A 15,141-nucleotide genomic window follows, 5' to 3' on the forward strand; every position below is an offset into this window, starting at 1 on the left:
CACAATCTGAGTAAGAGGAGGAGGAGCCTGTGTGCCCTGTCCCACCCACCTCCTCCCAGCATGGGGGTAAAGGTGTGATCATCATATGTCCCAGCATAGTTTTTAGAGGGGGTTAAAGTTGTGTTCTTCATATGTCCCAGCATAGTTTTTGGCGGGGGTAAAGGTGTGAACATCATATGTCCCAGCATAGTTTTTGGGGGGGGGGGGTAAAGGTGTGATCATCATATGTCCCAGCATAGTTTTTAGAGGGGGTTAAAGTTGTGTTCTTCATATGTCCCAGCATAGTTTTTGGCGGGGGGGGGGTTAAAGGTGTGAACATCATAAGTCCCAGCATAGTTTCTAGAGGGGGGGTAAAGGTGTGATCATCATATGTCCCAGCATAGTTTCTGGCGGGTGGTAAACGTGTGAACATCAAAAGTACCAGCAAACTTTTTGGAGGGGGGGGGGGGTAAAGGTGGGAACATCATAGGTACCAGCATAGTTTCTGGGGGTAAAGGTGTGATCATCATATGTCCCAGCATAGTTTCTGGGGGTAAAGGTGTGAACATCATATGTCCCAGCATAGTTTTTGGCGGGGGTAAAGGTGTGAACATCATATGTCCCAGCATAGTTTTTGGCGGGGGTAAAGGTGTGAACATCATATGTCCCAGCATAGTTTCTGGGGGGGGGGTAAAGGTGTGATCATCATATGTCCCAGCATAGTTTCTAGAGGGGGGGTAAAGGTGTGAACATCATATGTCCCAGCATAGTTTCTGGGGGGGGGGGGTAAAGGTGTGTTCTTCATATGTCCCAGCATATTTTCTTCCGGGGGGGTAATGGTGTGATAATCATATGTCCCAGCATTGTTTCTACAGGGGGGGTAAAGGTGTGATCATCATATGTCCCAGCATAGTTTCTACAGGGGGGGTAAAGGTGTGAACATCATATGTCCCAGCATAGTTTCTACAGGGGGGGTAAAGGTGTGAACATCATATGTCCCAGCATAGTTTCTGGGGGTAAAGGTGTGTTCTTCATATGTCCCAGCATAGTTTCTAGAGGGGGTAAAGGTGTGATCATCATATGTCCCAGCATAGTTTCTGGGGGTAAAGGTGTGATCATCATATGTCCCAGCATAGTTTCTGGGGTAAAGGTGTGATCATCATATGTCCCAGCATAGTTTCTGGGGGTAAAGGTGTGATCATCATATGTCCCAGCATAGTTTCTGGGGGTAAAGGTGTGATCATCATATGTCCCAGCATAGTTTCTGGGGTAAAGGTGTGATCATCATATGTCCCAGCATAGTTTCTCGGGGGGGGGTAAAGGTGTGAACATCATATGTCCCAGCATAGTTTCTGGGGGTAAAGGTGTGACATCATATGTCCCAGCATAGTTTCTGGGGTAAAGGTGTGATCATCATATGTCCCAGCATAGTTTCTGGGGGGGGGGTAAAGGTGTGATCATCATATGTCCCAGCATAGTTTATAGAGGGGGGGTAAAGGAGTGAACAGCATATGTCCCAGCATAGTTTCTAGAGGGGGGGTAAAGGTGTGTTCTTCATATGTCCCAGCATAGTTTCTGGGGTAAAGGTGTGATCATCATATGTCCCAGCATAGTTTCTGGGGTAAAGGTGTGATCATCATATGTCCCAGCACAGTTTCTAGAGGGGGGGTAAAGGTGTGATCATCATATGTCCCAGCATAGTTTCTAGAGGGGGGGTAAAGGTGTGTTCATCATATGTCCCAGCATAGTTTTTGGGGGGGGGGGGGGGTAAAGGTGTGTTCTTCATATGTCCCAGCATAGTTTTTAGAGGGGGGGTAAAGGTGTGTTCTTCATATGTCCCAGCATCGTTTCTGGGGGGGGGGTAAAGGTGTGATCATCATATGTCCCAGCATAGTTTCTGGGGGGGGGGGGTAAAGATGTGTTCTTCATATGTCCCAGCATCGTTTCTGGGGGGGGGGTAAAGATGTGTTCTTCATATGTCCCAGCATAGTTTTTAGAGGGGGGGTAAAGGTGTGATCATCATATGTCCCAGCATAGTTTCTGGGGGGGGGGGGGTAAAGCTGTGTTCTTAATATGTCCCAGCATAGTTTTTAGAGGGGGGGTAAAGGTGTGATCATCATATGTCCCAGCATAGTTTCTGGGGTAAAGATGTGTTCTTCATATGTCCCAGCATCGTTTCTGGGGTAAAGATGTGTTCTTCCCTCAGCTGATCAGCTGTGAGCTGTGTGTTTATTCTGGGACATCCCGTCAGCTACTCCTTGCTCTGTTTCATTTTCACAGAGAAGTTGACAGGGAAAGTCCTTGGATGTCATCATGGAGTGTGTGGTGTGACACCGTGCTTCAGCCTTTCCAGTAAGGGGTGTCAGTTACACCAAACTACCCCGCTGAAGATTTTGACTCCAACAGGTTGGGCGTGAAAACACGACTTCCTCCTGTAAGCTGCCACAGTGAGGGGAACAGCTGAGGGCTGCTGTGATTTCTCTTTAGCAGAAGCTCAGAGCATTTAAAGGGGAAAACTAGAACTGTGACATTACTTTCTTCGCTCAGACATGAAGCACAGCAGTTGTACAACACTGACACATTTTATTACTTAACAACAGGGCAAAGGGCTGCTAGTGTATCAGGCTAACTCCTCAGCTCACTGAGTGCTGGCCCAGTCAGCAGAAGCTTCAGAGTTAGCTGGACTGAAACTTCTAGCACTGAGAAAAGCAGAAACACTGCAGAGAGAGACCCCACTGGTACAGGAGGGTTTATTTAAGAACAGAGTGTGATGAAGACTGGTCTATACCTGATGGACTTTCTGAGGCAGGGGTGTCAGACTCAATCACAGCAGGGACAAATTCTGAATGTGGGTCCCATTAACTATTAACCTCATCTCCACCAGTAACCAATTACAGGGGAAGAACGTAACAATGATGATGAATAATTATAAGATAAGAAAGTCAAAAGCTAATTTTCAACAGTTAGAGTACTAAATAAAATTAAAATCATGAGTTTGAAAGGCAAAATATGACATAAAATTCGAAACAAGTTAAATTTTTGAATCAAAAAGGTCAATAATTGGGAATAAAATTTATATATGTAAGAAAAAATTCTAAATGAGGAGATTTGAAGGTGAAATATGACATAAAATTCAAATTCATAGATTTTTTTTTAGATTTATTTTTGGCCTTTTTTGCCTTTATTAGATAGGACAGTGGATAGAGTTGGAGACAGGGAGGAGAGCGGGGAGAGACATGCAGGAAATAGTGCCACGGGCCGGATTCGAACCCGGGTCGCCTGCGTATATGGCGTGCACCTTAACCACTCGACTGCCAGCGCGCCCAAATTCATAAATTTAAAAGGTCAAACTTCTAAATCAAACATTTTTTAATATGAGATCAGATTAAAAATATTAAGTTATAATGGTTCAAAGATGAGATTTAAGACCTGTAGTCATACCTGTAGCTGGCTCCTGTCTAACTGTATCTGACAACACAGACAACAACAGTTAGTCTAACTCAGTAAGGGTTCGGTTTCAGCTGATGGTTAACAGGATAGAATGAATGGAGAGCAGAGTTCAGGGGTTAGATCAGTCATGTTAATGGAGCTGTGTTCATATCCACCTTATCCACCTTCACTCCACTCCAGCTATGTGAACCATGGGAGACTGAGCTCATAACGTGTTTCTTTGTGATGAATTTGTCTCACATCCTCATCTGTCTAGCTGATGCATCTCCTAAAAGAGCCTGAGACCAGGGTTTGGGTTCCCTACAGTGCCCCCCCCCCTCCCCCCTGCATGCTGAGGCTGATGTTTCTGGTAAAACACAGGCAGACTGTTGACGTGATGTAATAGTGAGAGCCCAGAGAGGAAGAGGAAGAGGGTGGTGTATGAGGTCAGCCTGCTCTTTGTCTCAGTAAATATGCTTCAGTGGAGATCCTCTCAGCAGAGACTCAACAGGCTCCCTGAGCAGCTGGAGCCGTTTAGGGGGGTCAGGGCAGACCTGGATGTGAAGAAGAAGCCTGATGAGTGATACAAGCGTAAATCACACATACTTTACTAAAACTAACTAGAATTCAGAAATCATTTCACTTAACTGAAACTAAATAAAGACTGTCTAAAACTGTATGGTGTGCTTACCAAACTAAGTAAAATCAAATAAAAACAGAGAAACAACCAGACTGACTGACACCTACACCTGAGTCTGGGCTGTAAAATGGCCTGATCTGATTGGTTCAGACTCCACACAGAGGTAGTTCTATGTCTGCAGTTTTATTCAGACATCACCTTTAAATAGAATGAAAGTGAAGTTAACCTGTTAGAATGTGGCTTTAAAAATGTCTGATGTTTACTTTTATCCTCAAACTAAACTTAAAAACACTAAACTGAAACCAAAAATTTCTGCAAAATAAAAACTAAACTGACAAACCAGCATGAGAATGAATTCAAACTAAAGTGAAACTGAACACAGAAAGTGAAAACCAAATCAAAATACAGACTAATAAAAATCGCTATCCTTGATATCACACCCCTAACAGCAAGGTTAGAAAGCCTTCTGTCCAGGTCGCTTTATTTCCTGAAAGCTTCAGTCATCGTCTCACTTTCCCCTAAACCAGTGACACTCACCAAGTGGCTCTTGTTTTCTCTTCCATTTAAATGTTATTCCCCAGAAAACCTTCAAAACATTATCATTTTTTGCCATTTTCACCACTTTTTGCCACTTCACACTGTTTTTTCTCCCATTTTTCACCCATTTAAGCTACCTTTTGCCATTTAATACCACTTTCTTCCTAGCTGTTTCCCATGTGAGCCACCTCCTTCTGCCACTTTTATTCCATTTTTGGCTCTTTGTCACCATTTTCGCCCATTTAAGCTACCTTTTGCCATTAGATATCAATTTCTTTCCTCGTTTTTGCCCATTTTGACACTTTTGTGCAACTTTTTACCAATTTCTTCCCACTTTTATCCCATTTTTGCCCATTTTCACTTTTTTTTGCCATTTTTCCCCATTTAATAATAAATAATAATAATGTTTCTTTTTTATAAGCGCCTTTCTGAACACCCAAGGTCACTTTACAGATAAAAATGAATAAAATAAAAACAATAGATAAAAGCAAACACAACATAAAATAGGACAAAGTCATTACAAAGAGTGGGCTAATCTGAACAGGTGGGTTTTGAGCCTGGATTTGAAGAGAGGGAGAGAGTCAATGTTTCGGATGTCTGGTGGGAGTGAGTTCCAAAGTTGGGGAGCGGAGCGGCTGAAAGCTCTGCTCCCCATGGTGCTGAGACGGGCAGAGGGCACGGTGAGGTGGATGGAGGAGGAGGATCTGAGGGAGCGGGAGGAGGTGGCTATGTGGAGGAGACCAGAGAGATAAGGGGGGGGCGAGATTGTGGATGGCCTTGAATGCATACAGGAGGATTTTGAATTCTACTCTGAATTTAACCGGGAGCCAGTGGAGCTGCTGTAGGACGGGGGTGATGTGGTGAAATGAGGGAGTTTTGGTGATGATGCGAGCTGATTTAAGCTACCTTTTGGTACTAAATACCACTTGTTTCCTATGTTTTGCCCATGTTTGCCACTCTGGACAGCTTTTTGCCCATTTTAGTCACTTATAACTTGTTTTTTTGTCACTTCTCCCCCAATTTTTGCTACTTTGTGACCCCTTTTCTCCACATATTTTCCCGTTTTCACCCATTTTTGTTGCTTTCTGACCATTTTTGCCATCTTTAACTTATTTTTATTGCTACTTCATGCCGTTATTGCCACTTTTTACCGCTTAGATCGGGCCTCTTACAAAGGTGTTTTTCAACGGTTTGGCTCTCTGGCTGGGCTGGGTTGAGTAACACTCCCCTGAGCTCTTCATAGCCTGGTACCTAAAACCAAACCCGGAGAAGAAGCTGAAGTTTTGGGGGCTTTCTCAGAGCGCTTAAGTGAGGAAACTGAGAGTGATGATGATCAAGCTCTCGTCAGCTGGAACTGAAACACCCACGCTTCTCAGATATCCTGTTCTCTGGACTCTGTGCACATTTCTCCTCTTTTCCTGTCTTCTTTTGAGAAATCCTCTGTCACAAGAATAGAAAACACAGAGTTCACTGTGAAAGTGAAGTGGGGCGGAGTTTCTCTGCCCTCGTGTTCATCATTCATCTAACCAGCAAGCTGAAAGAGTTCAGTAAACGGCTTTCTAGTCATTTGACTGTCTTGTTTTTGTTGACTAGACGTGTGTGAGTCACGAGTCTTAGACACGCTATGAACATAACACGGCTTCATCTGATGTCTGCCTGATTCACATCTGCAGTCACACTCCTTTTTCACATACTGGTCACTTTCACTTACTCTTTAACTGTCGAATTTCCAGTCCACACACACACACACAGCTTATATCTGCTCAACAGGAAGCCCCAGCCAAGGCCTCTCTGTCTCGGTCGCTCTCTTTCTCATCCATTCACGCCCCTGAGGGAGGCCTTCTTCCTGTGGCTGTGACGACAGCTTCCTGTCCCCACCGTACTCCGTTCCCCTCCCCTTTAACGTCAGACGTGCACGTGCATCTGGTCTATGTGTGTTTATTTGAGGAAGAACACCCTGGCTCAGGCGTGTCAGTCACAGGCGGAGATGTGGGGGTGGGGAGAGCACCAGACAAATGGGGCCTTTTGTGTGTCTTACTCCTCCTTGTTGTTCTGTTTTTCACCAAAACTAGAAGAACTGTTTTAGGAGAAAGGGACCTGATGTCAGCGCTCCCATCTGTAACCAGAATTCAAGATTTAAAGTACAACTCCTTCAACTAAAACCTTCTGAAGCAGAGGGATCTGCCTGGTTCCATGTCTGTCCTCAGGCAGACCCATCATGCAGAGCTCTGTTTGGAATGATTGTGTTCTTTTTGGCCAGTCAGCATCGTCTGAGGAGAACGAGTTGGTCTCCATGGGCGGCTGAAGGTTTAGTAACTTTAGTTGTGTAGCAATGGCTGCCACCAGTAACAGCGACCTGGACTGTAGCTCCAGTATAGCAGCTATTCTCTGTTAGAGAAAGAACAGCACTGAAGGCTTTACACCATACAGCAGATGATTTACTCTTCTCCCGTTCTGCTCTGGCATGAGTTTGCGGTAGTTATGGGCGGGGTTTAGTTGCACTGTAAGCCGGCGGCTGGTTTAGCCGTTAGCTCGGATGTAGCTACAGTGTAGCGCCAGTTTTATTGGAGCTTGCTCACATTTCTTTGTTGGAACAAGAGCAAAGAGCCACACTGGAAGTGTCCTCGCACTTCTCCTTAAAGTCCTCAGACTAACACCAACAAGCTCCACCCATCATAAACTACGGCAGCGCCTGCCTGGAGCTGCAGGGGCCCACGGCCTCGTTCTGTCCGTCCCTCTGGTCTGATAACTGACTGTCTGTGGAACAGTCTACCTGGTGTGTCAGGTAAACCAACTTGTTGCCGTTATCCTGGAGCTTTGGGCTGATTTTAAAACCTAAATGCCAGAAATAAGAAGAATCAATGATCGGACTGATCCAAACCCTGTTTTTAGTCTTTGTCTACGCGTGGCTCTGGAGCCACATGTAAAAAAGGGAAACTGTGACCTCAGAAATGATTCATTACAAGTCACATTAATCAGTTTGAATCCCCACATTAATACAGTTGGCTTTAACTTTCAACAATTATATTTTTTAATTAAATTCAGTTAATTTATTACATTTTTCTTTTATTTCTGTATATTTCCACTGCCCTTATTTGCAATTTTTTGCCGTTTTTAAAAATATTTTTGCTACTTTTAACCAATGTTAACTGCTTTAAGACCACTTTTGCCATCTCTTATTCCCCATTTTTACTACTTCTATCCCATTTTTGTCACCAGTTTTTTTGCCTTCTTTATCCCGCTTTCTGCTATTTGAAATTTTTCTCCCTTTTTTGCCATTTCTTTCCACTTTTGGCCCATTTAAGCCGCATTTTGCCATTAAATGCTACATTTTTCAGCATTCTTGCCACTCCTCTCTGCTTCTTGACCATTTTTTTCCTACATTTTTGCCTATTTTAGTCACTTTTACACTCATATTTCCCATGTTTTTGTGTCTTTTTGACTAGTTTTCCCATTTTTTGCCCATTTTAGTCACTTTAAATTCATTTTTGCCACATTTTTGCTACTTTTTGGCCACATTTCCTACTTTTTGCCCATTTTAGTCACTTCTACATTTATTTTTGCCATTTTTTGCTGTTTTTTGACCTTTTTTTCCACCTGAAGCTAATTTTTTTGTAACTTCTCACCCATTTTTGCCACTTGCTGCCCTATTCTTCAACTTTTCCTCCCTGTTTTTCCACTTTTCACCCACGTTTTTCCATTATATGCCTACTTTGCCCCTCTTTGCCACTTTTTGCCACTGTTTGAGCATTATTTTCCACCTTGTACTTATTTTTGTAGCCACTTTGATCAGATTTTGGCTCTTTCACTCTTTGGAGGAGCAGGTTCGAGTAAGGCTGGTCTAGGTGATGAGCTGAGTGTAATGCAGATGTGTGGTAGATTACATGTAGAGTAAAAACTAAATGTTGTTGTCCTGTTCTGGCTGGCTCTAATGTGACTACAAAGCTAAAGTGTCCCAGGGCTAACTGGGTCAGGGGTTAGACCTGTGCTCTGTCCCTAAACACAGATGCTTTCTAACATTTCATAGCAGATGTCACATTTTTCTGTGTTTGTGTTCAATGGCTCACACCATATTCAGGTTTTCTGTGTGTGTGGCCGTGCATCGCTGTCTGAGGTACACTGTGACAAAAATAAACACACATGTACACAAAGACGCACACTGACTAACAACAAGGCGGGGGAGGACGGATGCAGGGGCTGGCTGTTCCTCATTTGGAGTGTATGAGAGAGAGAGGCATGGTTTTCCTTCCGTACATGATCTCTATCTGGGACTGTTATGTAATGACCAAATGGAGTAGAGAGGGCGAGGGAGGACAGAACAACAGAGAGAGAGAGAGAGAGAGAGAGAGAAGACCATGCATGGCCTTTCCGTCATCCTCTGCCAGGATCTGCTTGCTGCCAACACTATCCCCTCACACTGCTATCTGCTATCTGCCTCTCCTCCCAGACGCTCGTGTTTACTTCTAATCAGACAGCCGCTACCGTGGCTTTAGCTGCACTCAGCTGACTCCTGTTACCCTCTCATGCTAGCTTTCAGCAGTCTCATCCTCTGTGGTTGTTCACTACAGTGCTCTTAGCATAAGGTTTGTACTTGAGCCCCATTTCCCTACTGCCCTGCAGAACTCTCATTACTCCAGCCAGCTGGACCTGAACACAGATACGTCATCAACTATGACACAAGCCGTTTACAAGGCGTGCAGCCTAACAGAGAATGAGAAATAAACATGACAGCAACTCTGTGTTTAAAGGAAATGTAGCGTTAAAGACTGGGTGTCTGGAGGGACTCCAGTATGTGGAGTATGCACAGTCCTCTGTATGTTGCTGGCCTGGTATCACCACCCAGAGCCACGGGAGCTCACAGCTGTTCCCGTCCTGGGACCCTCCACAGAAGAGGGGTGGGGGGAGGGAGAACTCCTGCATCTAAAGAGACTAGGTTAAAACAGAGCGTCCTGAGAGAGGCTGGAAAGAGTTCATGGCCTCCTCTGATGCTCAATGCTCGTTATTTAAACACAGCACAAACATTTTATTTTTATTTAGATAAAGGAGGAAAGCATGTCCTTTTTTAGATGACTGCAGAGAGGAGCGGGCCGCTCTGTGCCACCAAGCGTGAGCAACCGTACCTCGCCAGGGCCAAGGGAGCGTCGATGCCCGCTCTACGCCCACTCTACGCCCACTCTACCGCTGCTCTACGCCTACTCTGCGCCCGCTCTACCGCTGCTCTACGCCCGCTCTACGCCCGCTCTATGCCCGCTCTACCGCTGCTCTACGCCCGCTCTACACCCGCTCTACGCCTGCTCTACATCCGCTCTAGTCAAACAACCTGGACTTTGGGGGTCAGGTGTGCTGAGGCTCTTGATTAGGGCTTAACAATTCTGGAAAATTGCGATTTTTTTGGTTTCATCAATATTGCAATTGTGATTAGATATTTGATTATTCCCTAACTTTCTTTTATTTCTTAACAAAGCCTGAACAATTCTTTAAAGTGTAACTCTGATGATTTTGACTCGTATTGCAAATTGCATATGAATTATTGCGCTGAAGGGTTTTTGTCATTTGATAAGAAAAAGGCAAAAAAAGGAAGATTTTTGGAGACAATGCTTATGTATAAGCCCCTGCATGATGTGTCATGCATAACATCTCTGTTGCAAAAATAAAAGTTTTTAACTGCTATAATGAAACAAATTTCAGGTTAAATCAATATGAACCTTTTGTGGTTTGAAGGTTTCCGCAGGCCGTTGCGATTACTACTACTACTCCTAATACAGCAGAGACTGAATGGTTTCATTTCTGTTCTCATTGCTCTGTTCGTCTCCTACTTTTGTCTGTAAAGGCCGTAGATTGTCATCTAAAGCAGCGGTTATCAAACTTCTCAGCCCGCAACCCTCAAAATAAAGGTGCCAGAGACCGGGGACCCCCACCTGGAGGTGGCTGAACACAGACGTGAACATTCACGGATAGTCATGTGGAGACAAGGACATCCTTAAAGGGGAGAGCTTCCTGGGGTTTCAGCCAGACTGGGGGCCAGCAAAACCATGGTCTATTGTAAAGTTAAGCTGTGGTATTTCTATTTAACCTGAATATTAACTACTCCTATCAAAGAAACACATTTTAGCCCTCTTCAAAATGTAAATCCTTTTGTTGAAAACAGAATTAGAACATGTTAAAATAGCTAAAATGGGTTAAAATGGCAGGAAAGGTGTTGAAATTAGATTTTTAGAGTAGCAGAAATTGGTTAGAAATGCCAAAAATGAGATAAGAGTGGCAAAAAATGGCAAAAATGAGTTCAAGTGGCTAAAAGGGGCTTATTAAGTGGTAAAAGGAGATTCAAAAGTAGCTGAAATGGCATTAAAGTGGCAAAAATAGATGGAAATTTGGTGAAATGGGATGAAAATTGATATAAACTGACAAAAAGGGTTGGCTGAGGCAGAGATAGTCAGAAACTGGTAAAAATGGGCATATCAAATTGTGAAGTGTAGCATAAAAAGTGGTTAAAGGGTTAATAGTGGCAATAATGTGTCAACAGAGCCAATAATAGGGAGAGAGTGTCAAGATTTGGTTTAGAAGTGGCAAAAACAGGCAGAAATAAGTGGTGGAAAGGGTTTAAAGCAGACAAAATGGATTTTAAGTTGCAAAAATGTGTTAAAATTGGTGGGAAAAGTGATAAAAACAGGTTAAAATTAGGCAAAATTGTACCTGTACCTACAGCTGTACCTGGTCCACCAGACTGTATCATGTTCTTGTTCTAACTGTCCCACTGATCTGCAGATTTCCTCCAGTTTAAACATGTAAACCTGACCCTGAGGATTTAAAAAATAAGGAAAAGTTCAAATAATTAGATAAAAAGTCAGGAATGTGGGAAATACTAAATTGAAAAGTTCATTTGTAAAAACAGATGACCCAGTTTATCAGGCTCTATTGGATTTTTCACCAAAATATATTATAGACCAGAAGACAGCTGAGGTTAGCTCATTATTTACCAGGATGGCCTTAAACTGTTTTTACAATGAACTCTTCCTTTTCTGTTTTCATTTCAGATTCTTGGTTTTACATCTCACAGTTTCAGGCAGTTATGACTGTTTCATATTTTGACCTTTTCCATTCACATTTTTGACTTTTTATCTTATTATCTACCTTTTTTGAGCCTCAGTTTTAAGATTATAAGTAATACTTTGACCTTTCAGCTCAGGGTTTTTTTTTACCTTTTCAGCTCCTTACTCTGAATTTTATCTCATAATTTAGCCTTTTGTATCCTCAATCTTAAATTTTAAGTAATATTTTGACCTGTGAAACTCACTATTTATTTTTTTCTCAGGCCTTTACATTTTTGAGAATGATTTTAAAATGTATCTCATATTTTTACCTGTGAAACTCGTGATTTCAAATTTTAATCTCATGTTTTGACCCTTAAAAATCCTGATTTGAACTTTCTTTCTCATGTATTTGCCTTTTAAAAACATGGTTTGACTTTAAATGCCTTTTGAGCTAATAAGTCTGGATTTTTATCTCAGCCTGAGCCTTTATTCTTAACATTTTTACATTTTAAAATCTCAATCCTTTATCACCAGTGCTAGGGTTTTGTATTCTTTGCTGGTGCAGATGAGGTTGACAGTTTCTGGTTAAGTGCTGGCCTTGTTCGGCCCTCAGGTCGGACCCAAATTCAGAATTAGGCCCCTGCTGTGGTGAAGTCTGACATCTCTGCCTAGGAGGATCAAAGACCTTCACTGAAGCATGTTTTGTTTGTGTGGTTTGTAATATTTCTCAGTAATTTTTATTTTTACCATCTTTTTAAGTTTGTAATAATAACTGTCACAGCTCTAGAGTCTTGACTCCACCCCCCAGCTTCAGAAGTACCAGGAAAATTCATGACTCTGGTAACTGACACAGTGGGCGTTAACAGGAACATCTCTTTTTCTGAAGTCGATGAGGGGAATTTGTGAAAATCCGATGCACAGAAGGGGGTTTTTGAACTTCTCTCGCGTGTGTGTGGAATCATTACAACGCCTCTGTCCTGTCGGTGAAATCCTCTCTGCCGTATCGCCACGCCATGTTTCCTCTTCACCTCCTAACAGCCATGCACACAGGCAGCATTAACCCTTTAGACTCACGCTGGAAAGCAGGACCAGCTTCACAGCGTCCCCCTGTCGTCACATGGGTGTCACACAGGAACTCCGCCCCCGGGCAGCTGACTGTAAGTGATGGCCCAGGTGGGCGGAGTTTGGGCTGTGCGGTTTGGGGTAAGCCCTCTTCCAGGGCTCTGAGTCATGGTGGGGGTTCCCTACCGAGCTGAATGTTCTTTACTCTGGTTCTCTGATCGACCCGTCACGACCACGTGTTGTCACTCTGGCCGTCAGAGAGTGAGCTGGTGCGTGACTGTGTGTGTGCGCTGATGTCAGATAAGAGTGTCTCTCTGTGTCGTTGGAGTGTGATAGCCAGGGCAGCAACTGGAACAGACGTTTGGTTTCTACAGACATAAACACACCCTCCATAAAGTAGCAATTACAGCCTCACCACTGTATCCCTGTTTGTACTCAGTCACGGCCAGCTCTCCTAAAGGGAACCTCCTTTATGCTTTTTCTTCATTTTAAACCCCTCTGTTCCACTTTTGGCCTCTATCTTCATATTACGGTGAAATAATGTTTAATCTAACCCATGCAGAGCTCTCTGTGCGTCTGTTCCATCATGTTTGAGAGAAAATGGGAAGAGGAAGCAAACAAGAGCGCCCCTCCCTCCGTGCAGAACCCAACGTTCCAGCTAGTTTTTAGATTTCAGGATGGGAATAGAAGTGTCTGCTGCCTAGAAAGTCAAAAAGAGAGTGAGGAAGATGAAGACTGTGTTGGTCACCAATCGTGTGTTCTGAAGGATTTTTCTCACACCTCTGCTTCAGTTTGACTTACGTGCCTCTGTCTTCTCTCTTCCAGGGCTGAGGAGACCACTGTGAGATGACTGGCAGCCAAAGCTGACTTCACACTACTGTGAATTAAAAACTTGGTGCTACTCTAAAAGGTACGCTCAGCACTCACGCGTCCTTATCAGTGTCACAGAAGGAGCTGTGCTCGGCCCTGATAGACGACAGCCGCCTATCTCCCTATGAGTCTGGTTCACGGTGTTCTCTGTTAGCCAGGAGTGTGTGTGGCTTCATAGCACCCCTCCTGATAGAGCAAGCTAGCCTGGGCTTTAAATAGAGCCGGAGAGATCCAGGGTTGGTGGGAGGAAGAAAGGGAGAGAGGAGGAACTGGTGGGTGGAAGGACTGTGTACGGCCGGAGCTAATTTAAGAAAGTGTTCGAAGAGTGCTGTGCAGACCAAGAGAAATGAATCATAGCCTGTGTGTGCCTGTCTGTTACTCTTCACCAAAGCAGGATACAACATTTATCGCTCACCAAATGCTATCACTGCATGTCCCGAACATTTGGTGGAGCAGAAACCAAATAACATTTACACAGTGCCATTACGTAACGCTTACTCCTGTTTGGATGGCAGAGATTCAGAGATGAGAACAAGTACGTCTGATTTATGTCAACAGTCTGGATGTGGCTTTTTTAAAATAACACTTCCATGTGACAAAGTCAGGAATGCCAGTGCAAAGTCAGGACGTCTAGAGACAGAAAGAAAAGCCAGTAGTCTTCATCACAACAAGACTGGCCCTTTAAAATGTGTCTGAACTTGTTAGTCTGACTAAAATCAGAACAACACCTAAATAATCTGGTTAAAGATCAGTTTAGTCCAGCAGGTTTTTACCTCATTCAGCCAGACATCCTGTACGTCAGTGTTGCTCAACTATATAATCTAATAAAATCAATAATCAAAGTGGCTGGCAGTAACATGAACTCAAAACACTCAATTTGTCTGCTAGAGCAGGGGTTCTCAACCTTCTCAGCCTGTGACCCCCAAAGTGAAGGGGCCAGAGACCGGGGACCCCCACTGTACCTAAAGGTGGTTCAACACAACCACGCACATTCAAGAACAGTTGTGTGCAGACAAGGGGGATTAAAGGGAGCGCTCTCTGGGGCCCAGCCAGACTGGGGGACCATGGTGGTGAAAAAGTGACAAAAACAGGCATAAAAAGTGGTAATGGGTGGTTAAAAAGTGGCTGAAATGGGTGGAAAATTCAGTGAAATGGGATGAAAAATGGGTTTGAACTGGAAAAAATGGGTTAACTGAGGCAGAAAAAAGGTAGAAGTTGGGAGAAATGGGTTAGACCAGTGTTACTCAACCCTGCTCAACCAGAGAGCCAAAATGTTGAAAATGCATTTGCAAGAGCTGCAATCTTAAATGGTGAGAAGTGACAATTAACATAAGTGAAAGGTAGCAAAAATGGTCAAATCGCAGCAAAAAGTTGCAAAAATGTGAAGAAACAGTGGCAAAAATGGGTGGGAAGTGACCAAAAAATGAGTTAAAGGTGACAAAAAATGGTCCCAAAGTGACAAAAACGTGGCAAAAATGAGTACAAAATGACTAAACTAGACAAAAACAGCATCACAAAGTGGCAAAATAGAAAATAAGTGGCATTTAATTGCAAAAAGCAGGATAAAAGTGTCATAAATGGGCTAAAAGTGAA

At 43.5% G+C, this 15,141-nt stretch overlaps 1 protein-coding gene across 1 annotated transcript in view; it reads left to right on the forward strand.

Annotated features, from left to right (window-relative positions):
• The window catches only part of kdm6ba (lysine (K)-specific demethylase 6B, a), a 38,712-nt gene that overhangs the window by 2,744 nt on the left and 20,827 nt on the right, over positions 1–15,141 (forward strand). The window contains exon 2 of the mRNA XM_041779195.1: positions 13,504–13,588. The gene's annotated coding sequence lies outside the window, so the exon portion shown is untranslated. The remainder of the gene's footprint in view (positions 1–13,503; positions 13,589–15,141) is intronic.

The sequence above is a fragment of the Cheilinus undulatus genome, linkage group 22 (assembly GCF_018320785.1).
Source record: "Cheilinus undulatus linkage group 22, ASM1832078v1, whole genome shotgun sequence".
NCBI classification, from domain to species: domain Eukaryota; kingdom Metazoa; phylum Chordata; class Actinopteri; order Labriformes; family Labridae; genus Cheilinus; species Cheilinus undulatus.